This window comes from Lacerta agilis, chromosome 2 (genome assembly GCF_009819535.1).
Source record: "Lacerta agilis isolate rLacAgi1 chromosome 2, rLacAgi1.pri, whole genome shotgun sequence".
In the NCBI taxonomy this organism is placed as follows: domain Eukaryota; kingdom Metazoa; phylum Chordata; class Lepidosauria; order Squamata; family Lacertidae; genus Lacerta; species Lacerta agilis.
The window spans coordinates 110,450,273-110,468,641 of NC_046313.1; the positions used below are offsets into that span (position 1 = coordinate 110,450,273).

The following is an 18,369-nucleotide window of genomic DNA, read 5'->3' on the forward strand; positions in this document are numbered from 1 at the left end:
CAATTGTTTATCAGGAAGAATGCTACATTCTGGAGGAGAGGAAGCTACAATTGAAGGAAATAACAGAAGGAAAAGAAGCAAAACTGAATATGAAGGAAGAAGAAACTGGACTGGGGGAATGTTTGGGGGGAGACCGGTGGGGGATGGGGAAGGTAAAGGGAAGGGTGATGATGGACAGGAGCGGGGTGGGGTAAAGTATGAATTAATAGAGATATTATAAAGGCTGACCACAGTACTCCAACACCAGAGGGGAAACGGACTAGGAGATGGAAGAAATACTTAGGTATTTGTCAATATGTGTCGTTTTTTATATATTTGAAATTGGAATAAGAAGAATTATAGGCTACAGCACAACAAAGTTAAGCGAAGAGAGGAAAAAAGAAGTGGAGATGTGGAATTTGATGTTTATTTGATAAGAATAAGATTTAGGATTTAAGATGTGTGGATTATAATTGTAAGATTAAGATTAGATTTAACAATGTTATAAAGTTACTAAAGAAGATTAGAAATAAACGCAAAAGAGAGGATGTGAGGAATTCCCAAGTTTAGGATTATAAAGATGATAAGGATGAGTAAATAACTGTTTTGTTTGTGTGTATTTTGTGTGGTTTTTGTAATGTATGTATTTGTGTTTTGTGTATTTCTGTTATTAAAATTCAATAAATTCTTTTTAAAAAAAGAAAAAGAAAAAGAGAGGGTCGCCAAATAGCATGGTCCCCAAGATAAAAAACATTCAATGCCAAATTATTTTCTGCACATCCATAGACTTGACAGTCATCGTCTCTTACCAGGAACTCTGGGAACACTGAGTGGAAAATTCTATACATTTATATGGTTTTCCCACTGTGTGAATTCGCTGGTGTCTCCTAAGGTATCCATGTTGACTGAAGCTCTTTCCACATTCAATACATTTAAATGGTTTCTCCCCCGTGTGAGTTCGTTGGTGTGTTCTAAGGTGTCCACTTACACTGAAGCTCTTTCCACATTCAATACAATTAAATGGTTTCTCCCCCGTGTGAGTACGTTGGTGTGTTCTAAGGTGTCCACTTCCAATGAAGCTCTTTCCACATTCAATACATTTAAATGGTTTCTCCCCCGTGTGAGTTCGTTGGTGTATTGTAAGGTGTTCATTTTGACTGAAGCTCTTTCCACATTCAATACAATTAAATGGTTTCTCCCCCGTGTGAGTTCGTTGGTGTGTTCTAAGGTGTCCACTTCCACTGAAGCTCTTTCCACATTCAATACATTTAAATGGTTTCTCCCCCGTGTGAGTTCGTTGGTGTGTTCTAAGGTGTCCACTTACACTGAAGCTCTTTCCACATTCAATACAATTAAATGGTTTCTCCCCCGTGTGAGTTCGTTGGTGTGTTCTAAGGTGTCCACTTCCAATGAAGCTCTTTCCACATTCAATACATTTAAATGGTCTCTCCCCCGTGTGAGTTCGTTGGTGTGTTCTAAGGTCTCCACTTCGACGGAAGCTCTTTCCACATTCAATACATTTAAATGGTTTCTCCCCCGTGTGAGTTCGTTGGTGTGTTCTAAGCTCTCCACTTCCACTGAAGCTCTTTCCACATTCAATACATTTATATGGTTTCTCCCCCGTGTGAATTCGTTGGTGTGTTCTAAGGTCTCCACTTCCACTGAAGCTCTTTCCACATTCAATACAATTAAATGGTTTCTCCCCCGTGTGAGTTCGTTGGTGTGTTCTAAGGTGTCCACTTCCAATGAAGCTCTTTCCACATTCAATACATTTAAATGGTCTCTCCCCCGTGTGAGTTTGTTGGTGTGTTCTAAGGTGTCCACTTCTACTGAAGCTCTTTCCACATTCAATACATTTAAATGGTTTCTCTCCTGTATGAGTTTGTTGATGTCTTCTTAGGCATGCATTTAGACTGAAGCTCTTTCCACATTCAATACATTTAAATGGTTTCTCTCCTGTATGAGTTTGTTGATGTCTTCTTAGGCATGCATTTAGACTGAAGCTCTTTCCACATTCAATACATTTAAATGGTTTCTCCCCCGTGTGAGTTCGTTGGTGTGTTCTAAGGCCTCCAATTTGACTGAAGCTCTTTCCACATTCAATACATTTAAATGGTTTCTCCCCTGTGTGAGTTCGTTGGTGTATTCGAAGATCTCCATTTTTACTGAAGCTCTTTCCACATTCAATACATTTAAATGGTTTCTCCCCCGTGTGAGTTCGTTGGTGTATCCTCAGTCTTCCCCTGGGACTAAAGCACATCCCACATTCCATGCATTTATACTGTTTTTTTGTTCTTCCCATTGAATTCACAGCTGGCTCCATTGAATTCTGACCATCATCTTCCTGACCTCTTTGGGAGGAAGAGAATCCTGTTAGACATTCAAGAAAGACAAGAAAGAAATTGAACACATGTCAATCCCAATGTGCACGTTCTCTTATTTTAACATTGACTCCATTCTCCACTGTCCTCACTTTGTTCCTGATTATTAGGAATGCGGAGGAGATATTGGCAAGAGCAACACATGATCATTCACACTTAATAAAGCAGCAGCATTTTATAATGCTGATCTACGTTGCAATGGACTCCTTAAACACATCTCTGTATTTTTCATTTTCAAGTGAGGAAATAATCTGTGGTTCAAATAATAGTACCTTTTCTGAGTAATTAGCAAAACTTAAGTGTTGTTATGGCACATGCAACTGTGAGAATATTGCAGTATATTAGAACCTAAGAAGAGCCGGCTGGATTGGCAAATGCCCTCCTAGTCCAGCATTCTGTTCTCACAGGGGCCAACCAGATGCCTGTGGGAAACCAGCAAGCAGGATTGGAGCACAAGAGCCCTCTGCCCTCTTGTGCTTTCTAGAAACTATTATAGTGGTACCTTGGTTCTCAAACTTAATCCATTCCGGAAGTACGTTCCAAAACAAAAGCATTTCAAAACAAAAGCACGCCTTGCAGAAAAAATAATGCAAAATGTATTAATCATTTCCAGATTTTAAAAAGCAACCCCTAAAACAGTACTTCAACATGAATTTTACAAACTTATAAGACCACTGATCCATGAAATGAAACTATAAAATAAGTAAGACAGTATTGTACATGATTTTAAAAATTCTTACCTGCACTGATGATTGTCATTGTTTGGATAGGGTTTTTTTTTTATTCATTTCCACAGTCATACAATCAATCAATCAATCAGTAGCTGAATAGGGTTCCACACAGTGATGAAAACAAAATGAACTGAAAAAGCCTCAAAACGAAAATTGTAAAATAAATAGCAAAAACAAAAGCTGTACTGTGAAATAATTAAGTGCCAGACCACTTAAACAGACACCACTTTCGTGCTTGGAAATAATTTGCTTCTTTATCTCAATTGTTGTTCTGCTAATGGTTCTTTTGGTTTTGCAGCTTTTGCAGTCAATCAATCAATCAATCAATCAAACAAACAAAATGAAAAAGACACAAAGACACAAAATAAATATCAAAAACAGACAGACCTCAGTGTAACACTGAAAACGGAAGTGTGGCACTGAAAAGGGAAATTTGGCACTTATATTGGAAGTTCAACACTCAATACGGAGCATGTTTGACTTCCAAAAAAAGTTCACAAACCAGAACACATACCGGTACTTCCAAGTTGTTTGACTACTAAGCCGTTTGACAACCGAGGTACCACTGTATTAAGAAGTATTATTGCCTATGACCAGGAGGGCAGAGCACAGATATGAGTCTAATCCTTTTTTTCAAACTATTCAAGTTGTTGGCTGTCATTGTCTCCTGTAGGATGGAAGTCCATAGACTAACTATGCTTCTGTTGATTCATCTTTTGTAGCCCTGAAAGGCTGATAAATGTTTTATAGCCTAAGCTTTTGTGGACTGCGCTCTGACAAAGTGGATTCTTGACGAGGAAATCGGGTGCCACAAATAAACTTGTGAGTCTCTTTCTTGGCTTTGTGTACTTATTTTGAAATTTATACCAAGTTTGTACCACAGTTTCTCCATGTAAGCTTAGAGATGGATAAAATTACAGGGGTGCTATAAAATATTATACCACACACTCACTCTTACACACAACCCCAGTCTGTAACATTGGCAAGTTTACACAATTTGCTTATACTTCTTCTTTCTAGCCCTCCCTCCACAAAACTGTGCAAGACATGCTTACAAATTCAATGCTTCTGTGTACACCGATGGCACACAAAACCTCATGGGGAAGAAAACTATGGGAGGAATTCAGTATTGTGCTGTGTCAATCACTCCATCACAGAAAGCATGTCAGCTTGCCAAACATAATGGTTGTCCCTCTCATCTCTCCATGCATTTAACATTGCATCTACTTTGGTCCCAAGAGAAGTTTTCTGCTTAGGGGCTGATCATTGGGCTTTCCTCCCACAGCATCTTTCTCCAACTTAATGCTCTCTGGAAGTTGTTAAGACTACAACTCCCATCATTCCATTGGTCATGCTGACTGTGGGTGAGGGGAGTTGGAAGTCTCATAATTTCTGGAGGGTAGTATGTTGGAAAAAGCTAAATCAGAGGTTCTGGCAATCCCATTTTCTGAGAATTTCAGGCAGGAGAGAGGAAATTGAAGAAGCACCCAAGAACCCAGACCCCAACCTTTACCCAGAAAGCTGGCGTCTTCTTCACTCTCTCTCTCAGCCTTTGCAAAGAGTTGGGTGTTTTCTGTGTCCAAGGGATCCTGCTCAGACTTTGGGGACTTAATAACCACATCTTCCACAGGCCACGAGTCCTGGAAAAGAGATCAGGATGTAGATTAGGACATCAGGAAAAGCTCGAGAAGCTGCCTGGCAGAGACCCTGGGTGAGTTAATAATGTTAAGGAGCTTTTGGACAGAACTGTAGGCTGCCATCCTATACATGCTTCCCTGGAAGTAAGTCCCACTGAACTCAATGTGGCTTGCTTCCAAGTAGGCCTCCGCAGGGCTGCCCTGTTATTCAGAATGCTTCACATGTGTTGGCCCATTCTGAACTATTGTGTCTCGACTCGATGAGGAGGGATTTGAAGAATCCTTTCACCTGACTGCACAGCAGAGAGGAGGAATATTCACCACCATAGCTAAACAGAACCTCCATGTCTAGAGGAACTGGACCTGTGACCTTCAGATGCTGGAAACCCAGGTGAGAGGAGGGCACTTACCTTTCCCAGAAGCCCCTCAGTGTCTTGAAGCAGGGTCTGGTCTGTCCCCCCTGCTCTGCCGCTGGGCCACTGACTGACTTCTGCAGCTCCCCTGAAGGAGGCTGGGAGGACACCTTCCCCGGAGCGGGGAGGACTGGGAGCCTGTGGAGTTTCCCAGCTTGAACAAGGGCGGTGCATCGTCTTCAGGAAATCCTGGGCATCCCAGTGCTGCAGCGGCTGCCCCTCCTCTTTCTCCTGCTTAATTTGATGTAAATCTGACTGAGGCAGAAGATCTCTGAAGGTCTCAACTTGGCTGGCAGGATATATTTTTCCTTTGGACTCCAGTTTCTCCCTTTGAATGGGTCTTCTCGGCCCATGCTCTTCCATTTTTATACTAGCTTGCTGGAAAGGAAATAAACACAAAGTAAAATACCAGTGTAGAATAAAATTCAAGAATAAAAACAAAAGCAATTAACCGTTAACCAGTTTTTGAATTGCTGTATATAACTACTCTTTCTATTTATTATTTTCAGGCTGTGAATGACAATCGTTATGTCACCCAAACGCCTCCACCCATGCAAGAGAGGAAGTTATCCAAAGACTTGGGGAAACCCCAAGGTTTACAGAACGCCAAATAACATTTGGGGGTGGGAGGACCAAGGCAGTAGTAGGGAAATCCAAAAACAACCCAGTGAGAGGAGTGAGCATGTTCAGTGACCAGGGAATGCTGATTCTGGCTGCAACTTCCAGCATGTTGGAAAGGCAATAACAGATCTTTGTACATGATTAAGGTTGCGACAGTCCCACCTAACATTTAAAATATATGCCTTCACCCAAGAAATCCTGCAAGCAGCAGTCTGTTAAGGGTGCTGAGAACTGTAGCAATAAACTACTGTTCTCATGTTTCTTTGGGGGAAGCCACGTGATTTAAATGTATGATTTCTGCAGAGCCTAAGAAACAAACAAACAAAGGGAATTTTGACCAACAAAACCAAACAACAAAATGAGCACAGTGCTGAGATAGGATAGAAGCTGTGATCTGGAGATAAATGATCCCCGTGGGTGCTCTTTGAAAAGGGTTTCTAAAGAACAACCAGAAGGGTCTTTTTTCCTAGATCTCATTGCTAATTCAGCAGAGTCTTGTGCTCTTATTTCTCCCCCAACCCAGCACTGGGGTTGGAAGGACAAGACATACTGATTGTGTGTGTCTCTGCATACTTGAGAGAGTGTTTGCAAGACTTGTATGTATGCAAGATGTGTGTGCATGCATGTGCATATATTGGCCACACAGCTCACTGGAATGTAGCCTCCAGAATCAATGCAGCCTTAAGCCCATAAATGTTTTGTTCCTCCTGCGCTATCAGAAAGATAACTTTGCTGCAGCAATGTATTAAAAACTGTGCCTATTTGTAACCTCACTTTTCAGGCTGTGATTCAGTCATATGAACCTGGCCATTATCTTTAAAAATGTTTCAACAGCTTTATAGGGTAGGCCAGTGTTATTCTATTTGCACTACACATGAGATTGCTGAGGCTGCAAGATGCGCCGAGATTTTAACCTCAGTGGGAAGCAAAGAGCATTTTGGAAATGGAGGCAATTTAGGTGAGGAAAACGGGGGTTGACGGAAGGACACCTCTTCCAACACAGCCTCTGCTCTGATGAAATTCAGAGCCCCTGCAGCTGCTTAGCTAAAGTAAGAACACCAGGAGATATGACTGCAAACCTCCCATGTATACTAAAGTTTGGTCTAACAAGCCTTTTTAAAGTGGATTAGAGAGAAAGTGCAGGGAGGAGGAATATTCAAAACCATAGCTAAACAGAACCTCCATGTCTAGAGGTGCTGGACCTGTGACCTCCAGATGCTGGAAACCCAGGTGAGAGAAGGGCACTTACCTTTTCCAGAAGCCCCTCAGTGTCTGGGGGCAGGGTCTGGTCTGTCCTGCCTGCTCTCCCGCTGGACCACTGGCTGTCATCCGCAGCTCCCCTGAAGGAGGCTGGGATGACACCATCCCCAGAGTGGGGAGGACTGGGAGCTTGTGGGGTTTCCCAGCTTGAATGAGGAGGGTGCATCGTCTTCAGGAAATCCTGCCACTGGGCATCCCAGTGCTGCTGTGACTGCCCCTCCTCTGCCTCCTTCTTAATTTCACATAAATCTGCACAAGGCAGAAGATCTCTGAAGGTCTCATCTTGGCCTGCAGGAGATCTTTTTCCTTTGGATTCCAGTCTCTCCCTTTGAATGGGTCTTCTCGGCCCCTGCTCTTCCATTTTTACACTACTCTGCTGGAAAGGAAATAAACACAAGGTAAAATACCAGTGTGGAATAAAACTCAAGAATAAAAACAAAAACATTTAACCCCGTTAGCCAGTTTTTGAAATACTGTATATCATTACTCTTTCTATTTCTGATTTTCAATCGTTATGTCACCCAAACGCCCCCACCCATGCACAAGAGAAAGTTATCCAAAGACGGGGAAACCCCAAGGTTTACAGAACTACAAATAATATTTGGGGGTGGGAGGACCAAGGCAGTGGTAGGGAAATCCAAAAACAACCCAGTGAGAGGACTGAGCAGGTTCAGTGACCAGGGAATGCTGATCCTGGCTGCAACTTCTAGATCTTTGTACATGATTAAGGCTGCGACAGACCCACCTAACATTTAAAATATATGCCTTCCCCCAAGAAATCCTGCAAGCAGCAGTTTGTTAAGGGTACTGAGAACTGTAGCAAAAAACTAGTTCACATATTTCTTTGGGGGAAGCCATGTGCTTTATATGTATGATGTCTGCAGAGCCTAAAATACAAACAAACAAAAGGAATTTTGACGAACAAATCAAACAACAAAATCAGCACTGTTCTGAGATGGGATAGAAGCCCTGATCTGGAGATAAATGATCCCCCTGGCTGCACTATGAAAAGGGTTTCTAAAGAACAACCAGAAGGGTCTTTTTTCCTAGATCTCATTGCTAATTCAGCAGAGTCTTCGTGTGCTCTTATTTCTCCCCCACCCCAGCACTATGGTTGGAAGGTCAAAACATACTGATTGTGTGTGTCTGTGTATACGTGAGAGTGTGTTTGCAAGAGTGTTTGTATGTATGCAAGATGTAATGTCTGGTGAGTGTGTGCAGCACATTTGGCGTGTGTGCATGTGAACTTATGGTCTGCATCTCTATTCTGTGTGCGCATGCATGTGCATACATTGGCCACACAGCTCACTGGAATGCGGCCTCCAGAATCAATGCAGCTTTAAGCCCATAAATGTTCCATTCCTCCTGCTCTATCAGAAAGAATAATCAGATCTGAGACTATCAGGAGGAGAGAACTCCTGGATCTCGAGAGTTAATGTTCTCGCCATCCTATGGACACAAACTGCATTGATATTTCTCTTTAAATACATGGAGATTTTTTTTCTTAAAAATATTAAACAATATAGAAATGAGTAATAATCTGAACATGAATAACTAATTTCAATTTCACCTTCCTTACTCTTTTACAATATCATCATCAATGTTTTTATTATCATTAATTCATTTCCATACACCACTTCTTTGCATTCTCAAAACAGTCACCCATTTAACTCCCAGCCTTCTTCTGAAAACTCAGTTGTGTTACTGAGGAAGGTGGAAGATAAAACCTTTAAAGCAGGGGTCCCCAAACTAAGGCCCGGGGGCCGGATGCGGCCCAATCGCCTTCTAAATGCGACCCACAGTCTTAAGCCTGTTTCTTTAAAGGAATTCAATATTGTGCTGTGTCAACCATTCCATCACAGAAAGCATGTCAACTTGCCAGACATAATGGTTGTCCCTCTCCTCTCTCCATGCATTTAAAGTTGCATCTACTTTGGTCGGAAGAAAAGTTTTCTGCTTAGGACCCAAGGGGCTCAGTGTACCTTGATTTGGGGCAGGCAAAAGAAGCCATTTCCTTGCTAAATGAATCTTATGGACATCATTGCCACAAGATGCGGTGATGGTGGCGGCTTAGAGAGCTTTAAAAGGCCATTCACGAAGGAGGGCGATAGGTTTATCAATGGCACCGGCAGAGGAAAGGGGGGGGCAGGAGTAGTGGCGTGCAAAGGGTGCCACGGGGCTGCAGAGTGAGAGGGGCACCTCCCTGCTGCCCTGCTCTTCCTCGCCTTCCCTCTCCGCCGGTGGGAGAGCGTGAGCTTGTGCCTGTGCTGCCGCCCCCTCAGCCCACTCATCGCCCTTGCAGCCACCGCAGGGAGGCAGAAGCAGGCGAGAGGGAAGGACAGTCGGAGCGGAGGGAGGACCGTGGAAGAGGAAGGGGCTCCCCGATGGGAGACAGAAGCCCCAGGTACGCCGCTCATCAGTGGGCGACTATATGCAGCCTCCATCCCGAAGCAGCATCTGCCTTGGACCCCTCATTGTGCCCCTTCAGCTCAGCATCGTCTACAGGACTGAAGGGAGCAGCTCCCCAGGGTCTTAGGCAGGGTCCGTGCCAGCCTGACCTAGAGATGTTTGCCCCTGTGCCCTCCTGCAGATGCCCTGCTCCTGAGCTGAGCCCCTTCCCCTTCCTGCCCGGTTGGGGGACGCCCTGCAGCCTCCGGCTGGACTCGGGGCCTGATCCTGCCAGGCGAGGCGCACGTGCTCTCCTCCTCCACCCTCCTGCACCTCTGACTCCTCGCTCCGTCCCTGCACCGAAATCCGGCTCCTCTCCGGGGAAACTCGCCAGGCCACTGGCCGCTGCTCCTCCGCTCTCCTCGGCGGGGAGACAGGAAAGGGCAGCCGCTCTCGAGTCCCCCTGCCTGGCCCCGTTTCCTGCCTCTCTGAGCATCGGAGCTCGCTGGCTGTGGGCTGGGCCCTGGGAGGCTGCAAGGCTGGATGCGCCCCCTTGCAAGGCGAAGGCATCGTGCATGCTGCGAGATCTCCCTGCTGTTTCCCCTGCCCTCGTATTTGCAGCCCTCTGCTTCTGATCCTGGAGGTTCTGCTCTTAATGTCGGGGCAAATAAATCAACCCTATGATATCTGGTCCATTCCTAGCTCAGGAGTAGCAGGGAATAAACTTTTGCCACCCTTCTCTAGGGGTCTTCATGATCAGCGTTGTGAGTTCGAGCCTCATGTGAAAAAACTGGAAATAAAGTGTAATGTTACTTTGAAATTGTGTGCACAGTACTCAAGTGGTTTAAAAAAATATTTTTAAAAACAAAACAAAACACCCTTTCCTTTTCTATACCCTACTGTGTCTTTTGTAATAAGTGGGTTTTGATTAGAAAGCTGCTTCATTGAAATATATCTGGCATTTTATACGCTATCCAGTATGTTCTATTAATAAGTTTCCTCGTGACCAAGTGTGAGACTGGTTTCCAAATCCTCATCATTAACAATTCCCGAAATTTCAGTAATGCTGGGACGATGCCTCCCTGCTGCCCAAATGTCTTGCTGGAGGTGGCAGTCCAGTTTCCAGCTCTGCTGGCTGGGGTCATGCAATCACTTAGCTTCAGCAACCAATGCCAGGGTCAGGCCCTGTTATCTTTCCATATCCTCCAACATTTCTCTGATGAAAATAGGAATACCCCGTTCCATAAAGCTAATTTTACTATTTATACACGACCCATCTTATTACGTTGCCCCAGCCACTCTGGGCAGCTTCCAACCTATATTAAAAACATAATAAAACATTAAACATTAAAAATCTTTCCTATACAGGATTGCTTTCAGAGGGCCACGGGGTCAGATAACTCCATACCATCCAACATTTCTCTCTCCTGCCTCAGTTCATCAGAGGAGGGGAGGGGTTCTGGCCTTCATACTCCTTTCCCACCCCACCCCTATAATAACCAAAGGCACAAGGACAAGGACGGACACACACACACCATTTTTGAGTGAGGACCAAAAAACCACATTTTATTATTTTATTACTTATTTTCACAGTTTAATCAATCAGTTAATTTTATTGTTGATAGCCAATGGCCATCACAGTACAATAGCAGCACAACCCACACGGCTGCAAAACAAAAGACCATGTATGCAGCAGACCAGGACAAATCTATAGTGTCTGAAATTAATTTTCATGGTTGTTTCAATGGGAAGGATATAGGGCAGCAGAAGGTGGTGAGGTCCAGAGTACAGCTTCCATTATCCTTTACTGTCTGCCCTGCTGGCTGAAGCTGATGGGAACTGGACAACAACATCTGGGGACACCTCAAACTCTATGCTCCGATATACAAAATCTACAAAAGATTAAGGCACTGATCCAGAAGACAATGAACATAGAATAGGCCCCATTGATTTATTTTGCCGCAAGTGTAGCTAGGAAGAGGATACATTGGCAGCAGGGTTTGGAAGCTGGTCCATGACACAAATCCCCTTATTTCCTCCCCTGGAGATCTGAGGTCTACAAAGCAATGGGTTAGATCACAAAGGGCCAAGTTGACCAATGAAGGTAGACTACCAAAGACTTTTTTTGACATGGTGGACAACTTGGACTTAATTGATTCATGGAGGCAGAAAAATCCTCTGGAAAGGGAGGCAACTTTCTTTTCAGAGGCGATGTGGGCGTGGAGCAGACGTGATTATATTTGGATAACTAAGGATTTAGTACCAAGAATTGTAAAAGCACAGATAGAGCCTAAAGCATGTTCGGATCACAATGCTGTACAAATGGAACTAAGACTGACTCCGCAAGGTTCTTTTAGATGGAGAATGAATGACGTGTTACTAAGAAATGAGAAGATCATTGAGAAGGCCCATAAAACCCTGAAAGACTATTTTGAAATCAATTTAAATACAGCAATGGGAAAAAGGGTGATTTGGGATGCAGGTAAAGCAGTTATGAGAGTATTCTTGATCCAGCAAAATGCAATTAAAAGGAAAGAGCAAAACCTCAAAAAAGAAGACATTTTGACTAAAATTAAAGAAAAGGAGAAAAAATTGAGGTCCAAGCCAAAGGACCAACAGATACAGAAAGAAAAAAAGGCGTTACAGATACAGTTTTCTAATCTGATAAACCAGGAAATTGAATGGAAAATAAAGACAATGAAACAGAAAACCTTTGAATTGGCAAATAAATGTAGGAAGTTATTGGCTTGGCAATTGAAAAAACGTCAGAAACAAAACACTATTATCAATTTGATTGAGGAAGGAAGGCATATTGAGAACCCAAAGGAGATCAGAAAATGTTTTCAGAAATATTACAAACAATTGTACAAAGAAGAAAAACAGGACAATGATATAATCCAACAGTTTTTGCAAGAAAATGGAATGCTTAAAATACCAGAGGAGACTAAAAGTACTCTCAATCACCCAATCACAAGACAGGAGATAGAGGAAGCAATAAATAATCTGCAATTGGGTAAGGCTCCAGGACCAGATGGACTGTCAGCAAAATACTACAAAATCTTAAAAGAATGGATGATTCAACCGATGATGGATGTCTGCAATGAAATATTACAGGGGAAAAGGGCACCGGAGGCATGGAAAGAAGTGTACATTACCCTGATACCAAAACTAGACACAGATAAAGCTCAAGTGAGAAATTATCGACCAATCTCTTTACTGAACGTGGATTATAAAATATTTGCAGGTATATTGGCCAAAAGGTTGAAAGGAGTTTTGAAAGAGTATATTCACAATGATCAAGCAGGTTTTCTGCCTGGAAGACATATGAATGGAAATATAAGAAATTTAGTGAATATACTGGAAAGATTAGACAAGAGAAGCAATACAAGAGCTATCTTGATGTTTGTGGATGCAGAGAAGGCCTTTGACAATATATCTTGGAAATTTATGAAACAAAATTTTCAGAAAATGGAGATGGGAAATAATTTCATGAATGGAATCAATGCAATATATTCGGAACAAAGAGCAAAGATAATTGTTAACAATGTAGTATCAGAGGAAATAAGAATTGAAAAAGGAACAAGACAAGGGTGCCCGTTATCCCCATTATTATTCATTACGGTCCTGGAAGTCCTCTTAAATATGATAAGGAAGAAAGAAAATATTAAAGGAATAAGGGTGGGAGAGAGAGAATACAAAGTAAGAGCCTTTGCCGACGACTTGGCTTTAACCCTACAAGATCCTGAAAATAGCGCAGTGAATGCACTAGAAACAATTCAACACTTTGGGCAGGTCGCAGGTTTCAAATTGAACAAAACAAAAACCAAAGTATTGACTAAGAATATGACAAGTGAGGAGTGTAAAAGACTACAGACTCGAACTGGGCTTAGCTTTGTGAAGAAGGTAAAATATCTGGGTGTGAATATGACCTCAAAAAATTTAAATCTTTATAAGGACAATTATGATAAGGTGTGGAATGAGATTAAAAGAGATTTAGAAAGTTGGACTAGATTGAAATTATCACTTTTAGGAAGAATATCAGTGATAAAAATGAATGTGTTACCGAAGATGTTATTTCTGTTTCAATCATTGCCAATCATTGATAAGATGGATTGTTTCAAAAGGTGGCAGAAAGACTTATTGAAATTTATCTGGCAGGGGAAGAAACCTAGAATTAAATATAAGATTTTGACTGATGCAAAAAATAGAGGAGGATTCTCCTTGCCAGATTTAAGAATTTATTACGAAGCAGCTGCCTTTTGTTGGTTGAAAGAATGGTTTACCTTAGATAATGCTGATGTATTAGATTTGGAAGGCCATGACAATGTGTTTGGTTGGCATGCATATCTGTGGTATGATAAGATCAAAGCACACAGTGGATTTAAAACACATGCAATTAGGAAATCTCTGTTCAAAGTTTGGTTGAAATATAAAGATTTATTAGAAAGAAAAACACCCAGATGGTTGTCATCGTTAGAAGCTAAAGCCCATAAAATAGCAAATATGGATAGACAATGGCCGAAATATAAAGACATTTTGTTTTAGTTTTTTTGTTTTTTTATAAGAACTTTATTGGCTTTTTCCAGACAAAGAACAACAAAACAACCTACACCACACAGACAAACAATCAAACAACATAATAAAACAAATATAACCCAACTAAAACTAAAACACCAATAATTCTTTTTCTTGTTCAACACACACACAAAAAATTCTTGTTTCAAATCAATACTAGGTGACTTCCCCCGTTTTCTCTCCTTTGGTTCCAATTCCCATTTACTGTAATAACTTCTTATATCTAAAATCCAAATCATCTAAGAAAAAAACTGAACACTTTTCTCAATAATTAAACTGAACATAATTAAACTGAACATCTTTCTCAATAATTAAATCTTGCACAAATTAATCCATCACTTCTTAACTAACATTATACATCTTATTTCACTTAAACTGCTGCTACCGTGTTTCTCATAAAATAAGACACCGTCTTATATTTATTTTTCCTCAAAAAAACACATCATGGCTTATTTTCAGGGGATGTCTTATTTTTTTTTTACTGGTAAGCATTGGCATGGTACAGCAAACTACATTTATTCACACAGAATTTTACTTTCATGCATGCAATTACAGCTTGCATCAACCATGCATAAATATTACTTTTGCACCAAGCAAAAGTACCCTGGTGATTAAAGCAATTGCATGCAGTTACAGCTTGCATCAACCATGCATAAATATTACTTTTGCACCAAGCAAAAGTACCCTGGTGATTAAAGCAATTGCATGCAGTTACAGCTTGCATCAACCATGCATAAATATTACTTTTGCACCAAGCAAAAGTACCCTGGTGATTAAAGCAATTGCATGCAGTTACAGCTTGCATCAAGCAAAAATATCGGTACCCTGGAGGTTAAAGCAATTGCATGCATTTGCAACTGGGCTTCACAAGTCAGCCTGAAGGTTAAAAGCTAAACTTCCAACACAATATCCCCCTTTTCATTCAAGGAATCCCAGGGCCAGCTGTACCATTATGCAGTGTGAGGCAGCAAAGGATTTTCTAAATGGTTCTGCCAGCTCTTCCATTTAGCCTTTCAGGGAAATCCTTTGAAACAAAAGCAAACAAACAAAACACAATACCTATGCAAATCCCTGGCTCCCGGGTGTTGCTGCTGCTGCTCCTGGGTCCCGCTGGCTAAGGGCTGAAGGCAGAGCGTTTCTCCTGCTGCTGCCGGCTTGGGACTCCACGTTGGAAGTCGTTCCTGCTGCTGCCGGTCCCGCTGGCTTGGGGCTCGATGTGGAGCGCTTTTCCTGCTTCTCCTGGGCCCCGCTGGCTTGGGGCTTGAAGTGGTGCATCGCTCCTACTGCTGCCAGTCCTGCTGGCTTGGGGCTGAAAGCGGCACGTTGTTCCTGCTGCTGCTGGGCTCCGATGGCTCAGGGCTCCACGTGGAGCGCTCCTCCTGCTGCTACTGGGTCCCGATGGCTCAGGGCTTCACGCAGCACGCGTTGCTGAGCGTTTTGGAGGGATTTGCAGCAGCGGCAGCATCCACTTCCGGGCGCCAACCGGAACTGTGCCTACAGGTATCTCTACGGCTTATTTTTTGGGTATGGCTTATATTTCTAAACGTTTAAAAATCGTGCCATGGCTTATTTTATAGGCACGTCTTATTTTATGAGAAACACGGTAATAACAAACAAAAAAATCAAATATCTCTTCTCTAGTTCTTAAGCTTAAAATCTTAACACACCAGCTTCAGGGTACCATAATAGACCATCCTAATTATATTTTAGATATTTCACCCTATCCCTTTTCTGACCATTTTCTTACTCCATCTCGGGGTCTCCCCCCAGACATTCCTCCATCTTGCACAAAAACCATTTTCCAGAATGTCCTCTTTTCTTCTATGTCCACAATTCCAGACACCATCTATGACAGTCCTTGCAGGGAGCATCAGGGTACACAAATCTTCGCCTTACAGCATCTCCGCTTCAAAATTCCGTTCGTCTTCTAATTGTAGATATAAAAGTCTTTTCCCCATCATTCCTGGGCTCTCACCCCCGAAATTGGATATAAATTGTCCAATCCTGGGCCTCTCACCCCCACAGGATTGTCCTTCCCGGAGTTGCATAAACATTGTACTTTGTAGTTCAAGAATTCCCTTAAGCTCCCTGCCAAGGTTTTCTTCAATTTTAGCAGAAATCTCCAAAGTCTTTCTTGTGGGATATAAATTTTCATCCTGAATCAGCAATGTTAATTTCTGGTTTAGCACTTCTAAGTACAGCAAAGTAATCCTTTGTTCATGAGTCAGTCCAGAGTCTAAAGCCAGCTTAAAAGCGAAACCCAACATGGTAGAAGTGGGCATAGGGTATCAAGTTTCAGTGTTTTTCCATCTTAGTCCCAGTACTTTTCCATCTTTATCAGAAATCTCCGCAGCCATTTTCCCTGGAGCCAGGGTGAAAAGACTACAAAATATCCACTTCAAGAAGAAATATTTCCAATAACTTCACTCCCCAAAGGGGGTTTAGTTCATCTCTCTTGTCAAAATCAAAACATTGTATCCATAACTGCAGCAGCAGTCGCCATCCAAAGCAGTTACTTTCTCTGCACACAAAGGGAGATAAACGAGCTTCCTTTTCATCAAAACTCCCGGAGCGCCAAATGTCAAAATTATGCCCAATAGTTCAGGTACTCACGGCCAACGGGTTTCTTTTGCTTTCCTTCTGTTAGGTAGAACGATCTTGCTCATCGCGAGCGGCGGCCGCCGCTTCGCCGACCCGGTTGGGGCATGCCTCCACAGCCCGGCTCCGTGGTCCCTTCACCCCCACCCCCCCTTTACAGGGGGAACGGGGGAAGGGTTCAGAGCCATAGCGGGCCCGCTGGAGAGCCCATGCCGCGGGACGATCGACCCGCGGTTTAACGGAGCCCCGCTTTGCGGTAGCGGGGCTGCTACCCCCGGGACAGCCTGAGTCGCTTCGCTGCCGAAGCGACCCACGACCGCCCGCAATGGCGTCCTCGCCAGAAGTCTAAAGACATTTTGATACAAGAAGGAGAGAAATTCAAATTAAAACCATACGAACAAATGAAAGACTATGTAACAGATTGGTTACAATATCATCAGATAAATGAGACATTCAAGTCAGACAGGAAAATTGGTTTTCAGATAGAAAAATCTAAGTTGGAGACTGAACTTATAGAACCTAGGAACAAAAATCTTTCCAGAATGTACAATCTATTACTGGAGTGGCATACACAAGATGAAATGGTTAAGTCTACAATGATTGAATGGGCAAAGGATGTGGGGCACAACATCATGTTGGAAGATTGGGAAAAGCTCTGGAATGTAAACATAAAGTTTTCAGCATGCAGTTTATTAAGAGAAAACATCATGAAAATGATGTACAGGTGGAATTTAACCCCTGTGAAATTGGCTAAAATATACCATGGATTAAGTAACAAATGCTGGAAATGTAAACAATCAGAAGGAACCTTCTTCCATATGTGGTGGTTGTGCCCTAAGGTGAAAGACTTCTGGGAAAAAATATATAATGTAATTAAGAAAGTGTTAAAAAACACATTTAAGAAAAAGCCAGAAGCCTTTCTACTGGGCATCCTAGGCCAAGATATTGAAAAAAGTGATAGAAATTGGTTTTTGTATGCCACAACAGCAGCTAGAGTTTTGATAGCTAAGAACTGGAAGACAGAAGAATTACCGACGATCAGCGATTGGCAGATGAAAATGATGGACTATATGGAGCTTGCAGAAATGACTGGGAAAATCCGTGACCAGAGAGACGACGCGGTGGATAAAGAATGGAAAAAAATTAAATTGTATTTAAGAGATCATTATAAGATTGAAAATTAGATATATTTTGAGAATAAGATAGGCTGTAGAATGAAAGTTAGATGTGCTTAATTAAAAATATAAGATAGGATATAGATTTAATTAATTTAAATGAGGATATTTGGGTTAAGAGATAAGTGATATTAATGGTGAAGTATTTGTTAAAAAGTAGATTAGAATGATAAATTTAGGATGTTACGAAAATGGTATTTACAAGGGACGCAGAAGGAGGAGATAGGAGGAAGTCCCACTAAAATGTGAGAGAAATATGAAAATTTTATAGAAGTTTTATATAGAGCTTTTTCTTTATTCTTTATTTCTTCTAATAAATCTAATTGGATTTTTTCCTTATTTCTTTTGTTAATTGCATTTTGTTGGATAAAGTACCCTCTCACCACAGCTTTTCCTGCGTCCCAGACCGTTTTTAACTCTACTTCTCCATTATTATTTAGTTTAAAGAACTCCTTCATTACTTCCTTTGCTCCATTTTTAATTTTATTATTATTTAATAGGAACACGTTTAAACTCCATTTTTTACTTTTATCATGTTTCTCTTCATCAAAGATTGTTGTTACTGGGCTATGGTCAGACAGTGTTTGGGGTCCGATCTCTGTTTTTATATT

The 18,369-nt window shown here is 41.9% G+C and overlaps 1 pseudogene; it reads right to left on the reverse strand.

Annotated features, from left to right (window-relative positions):
* Positions 1-641: 641 nt before the first annotated feature.
* LOC117042621 overlaps positions 642-18,369 on the reverse strand; it is a 63,395-nt pseudogene continuing 45,667 nt past the window's right edge.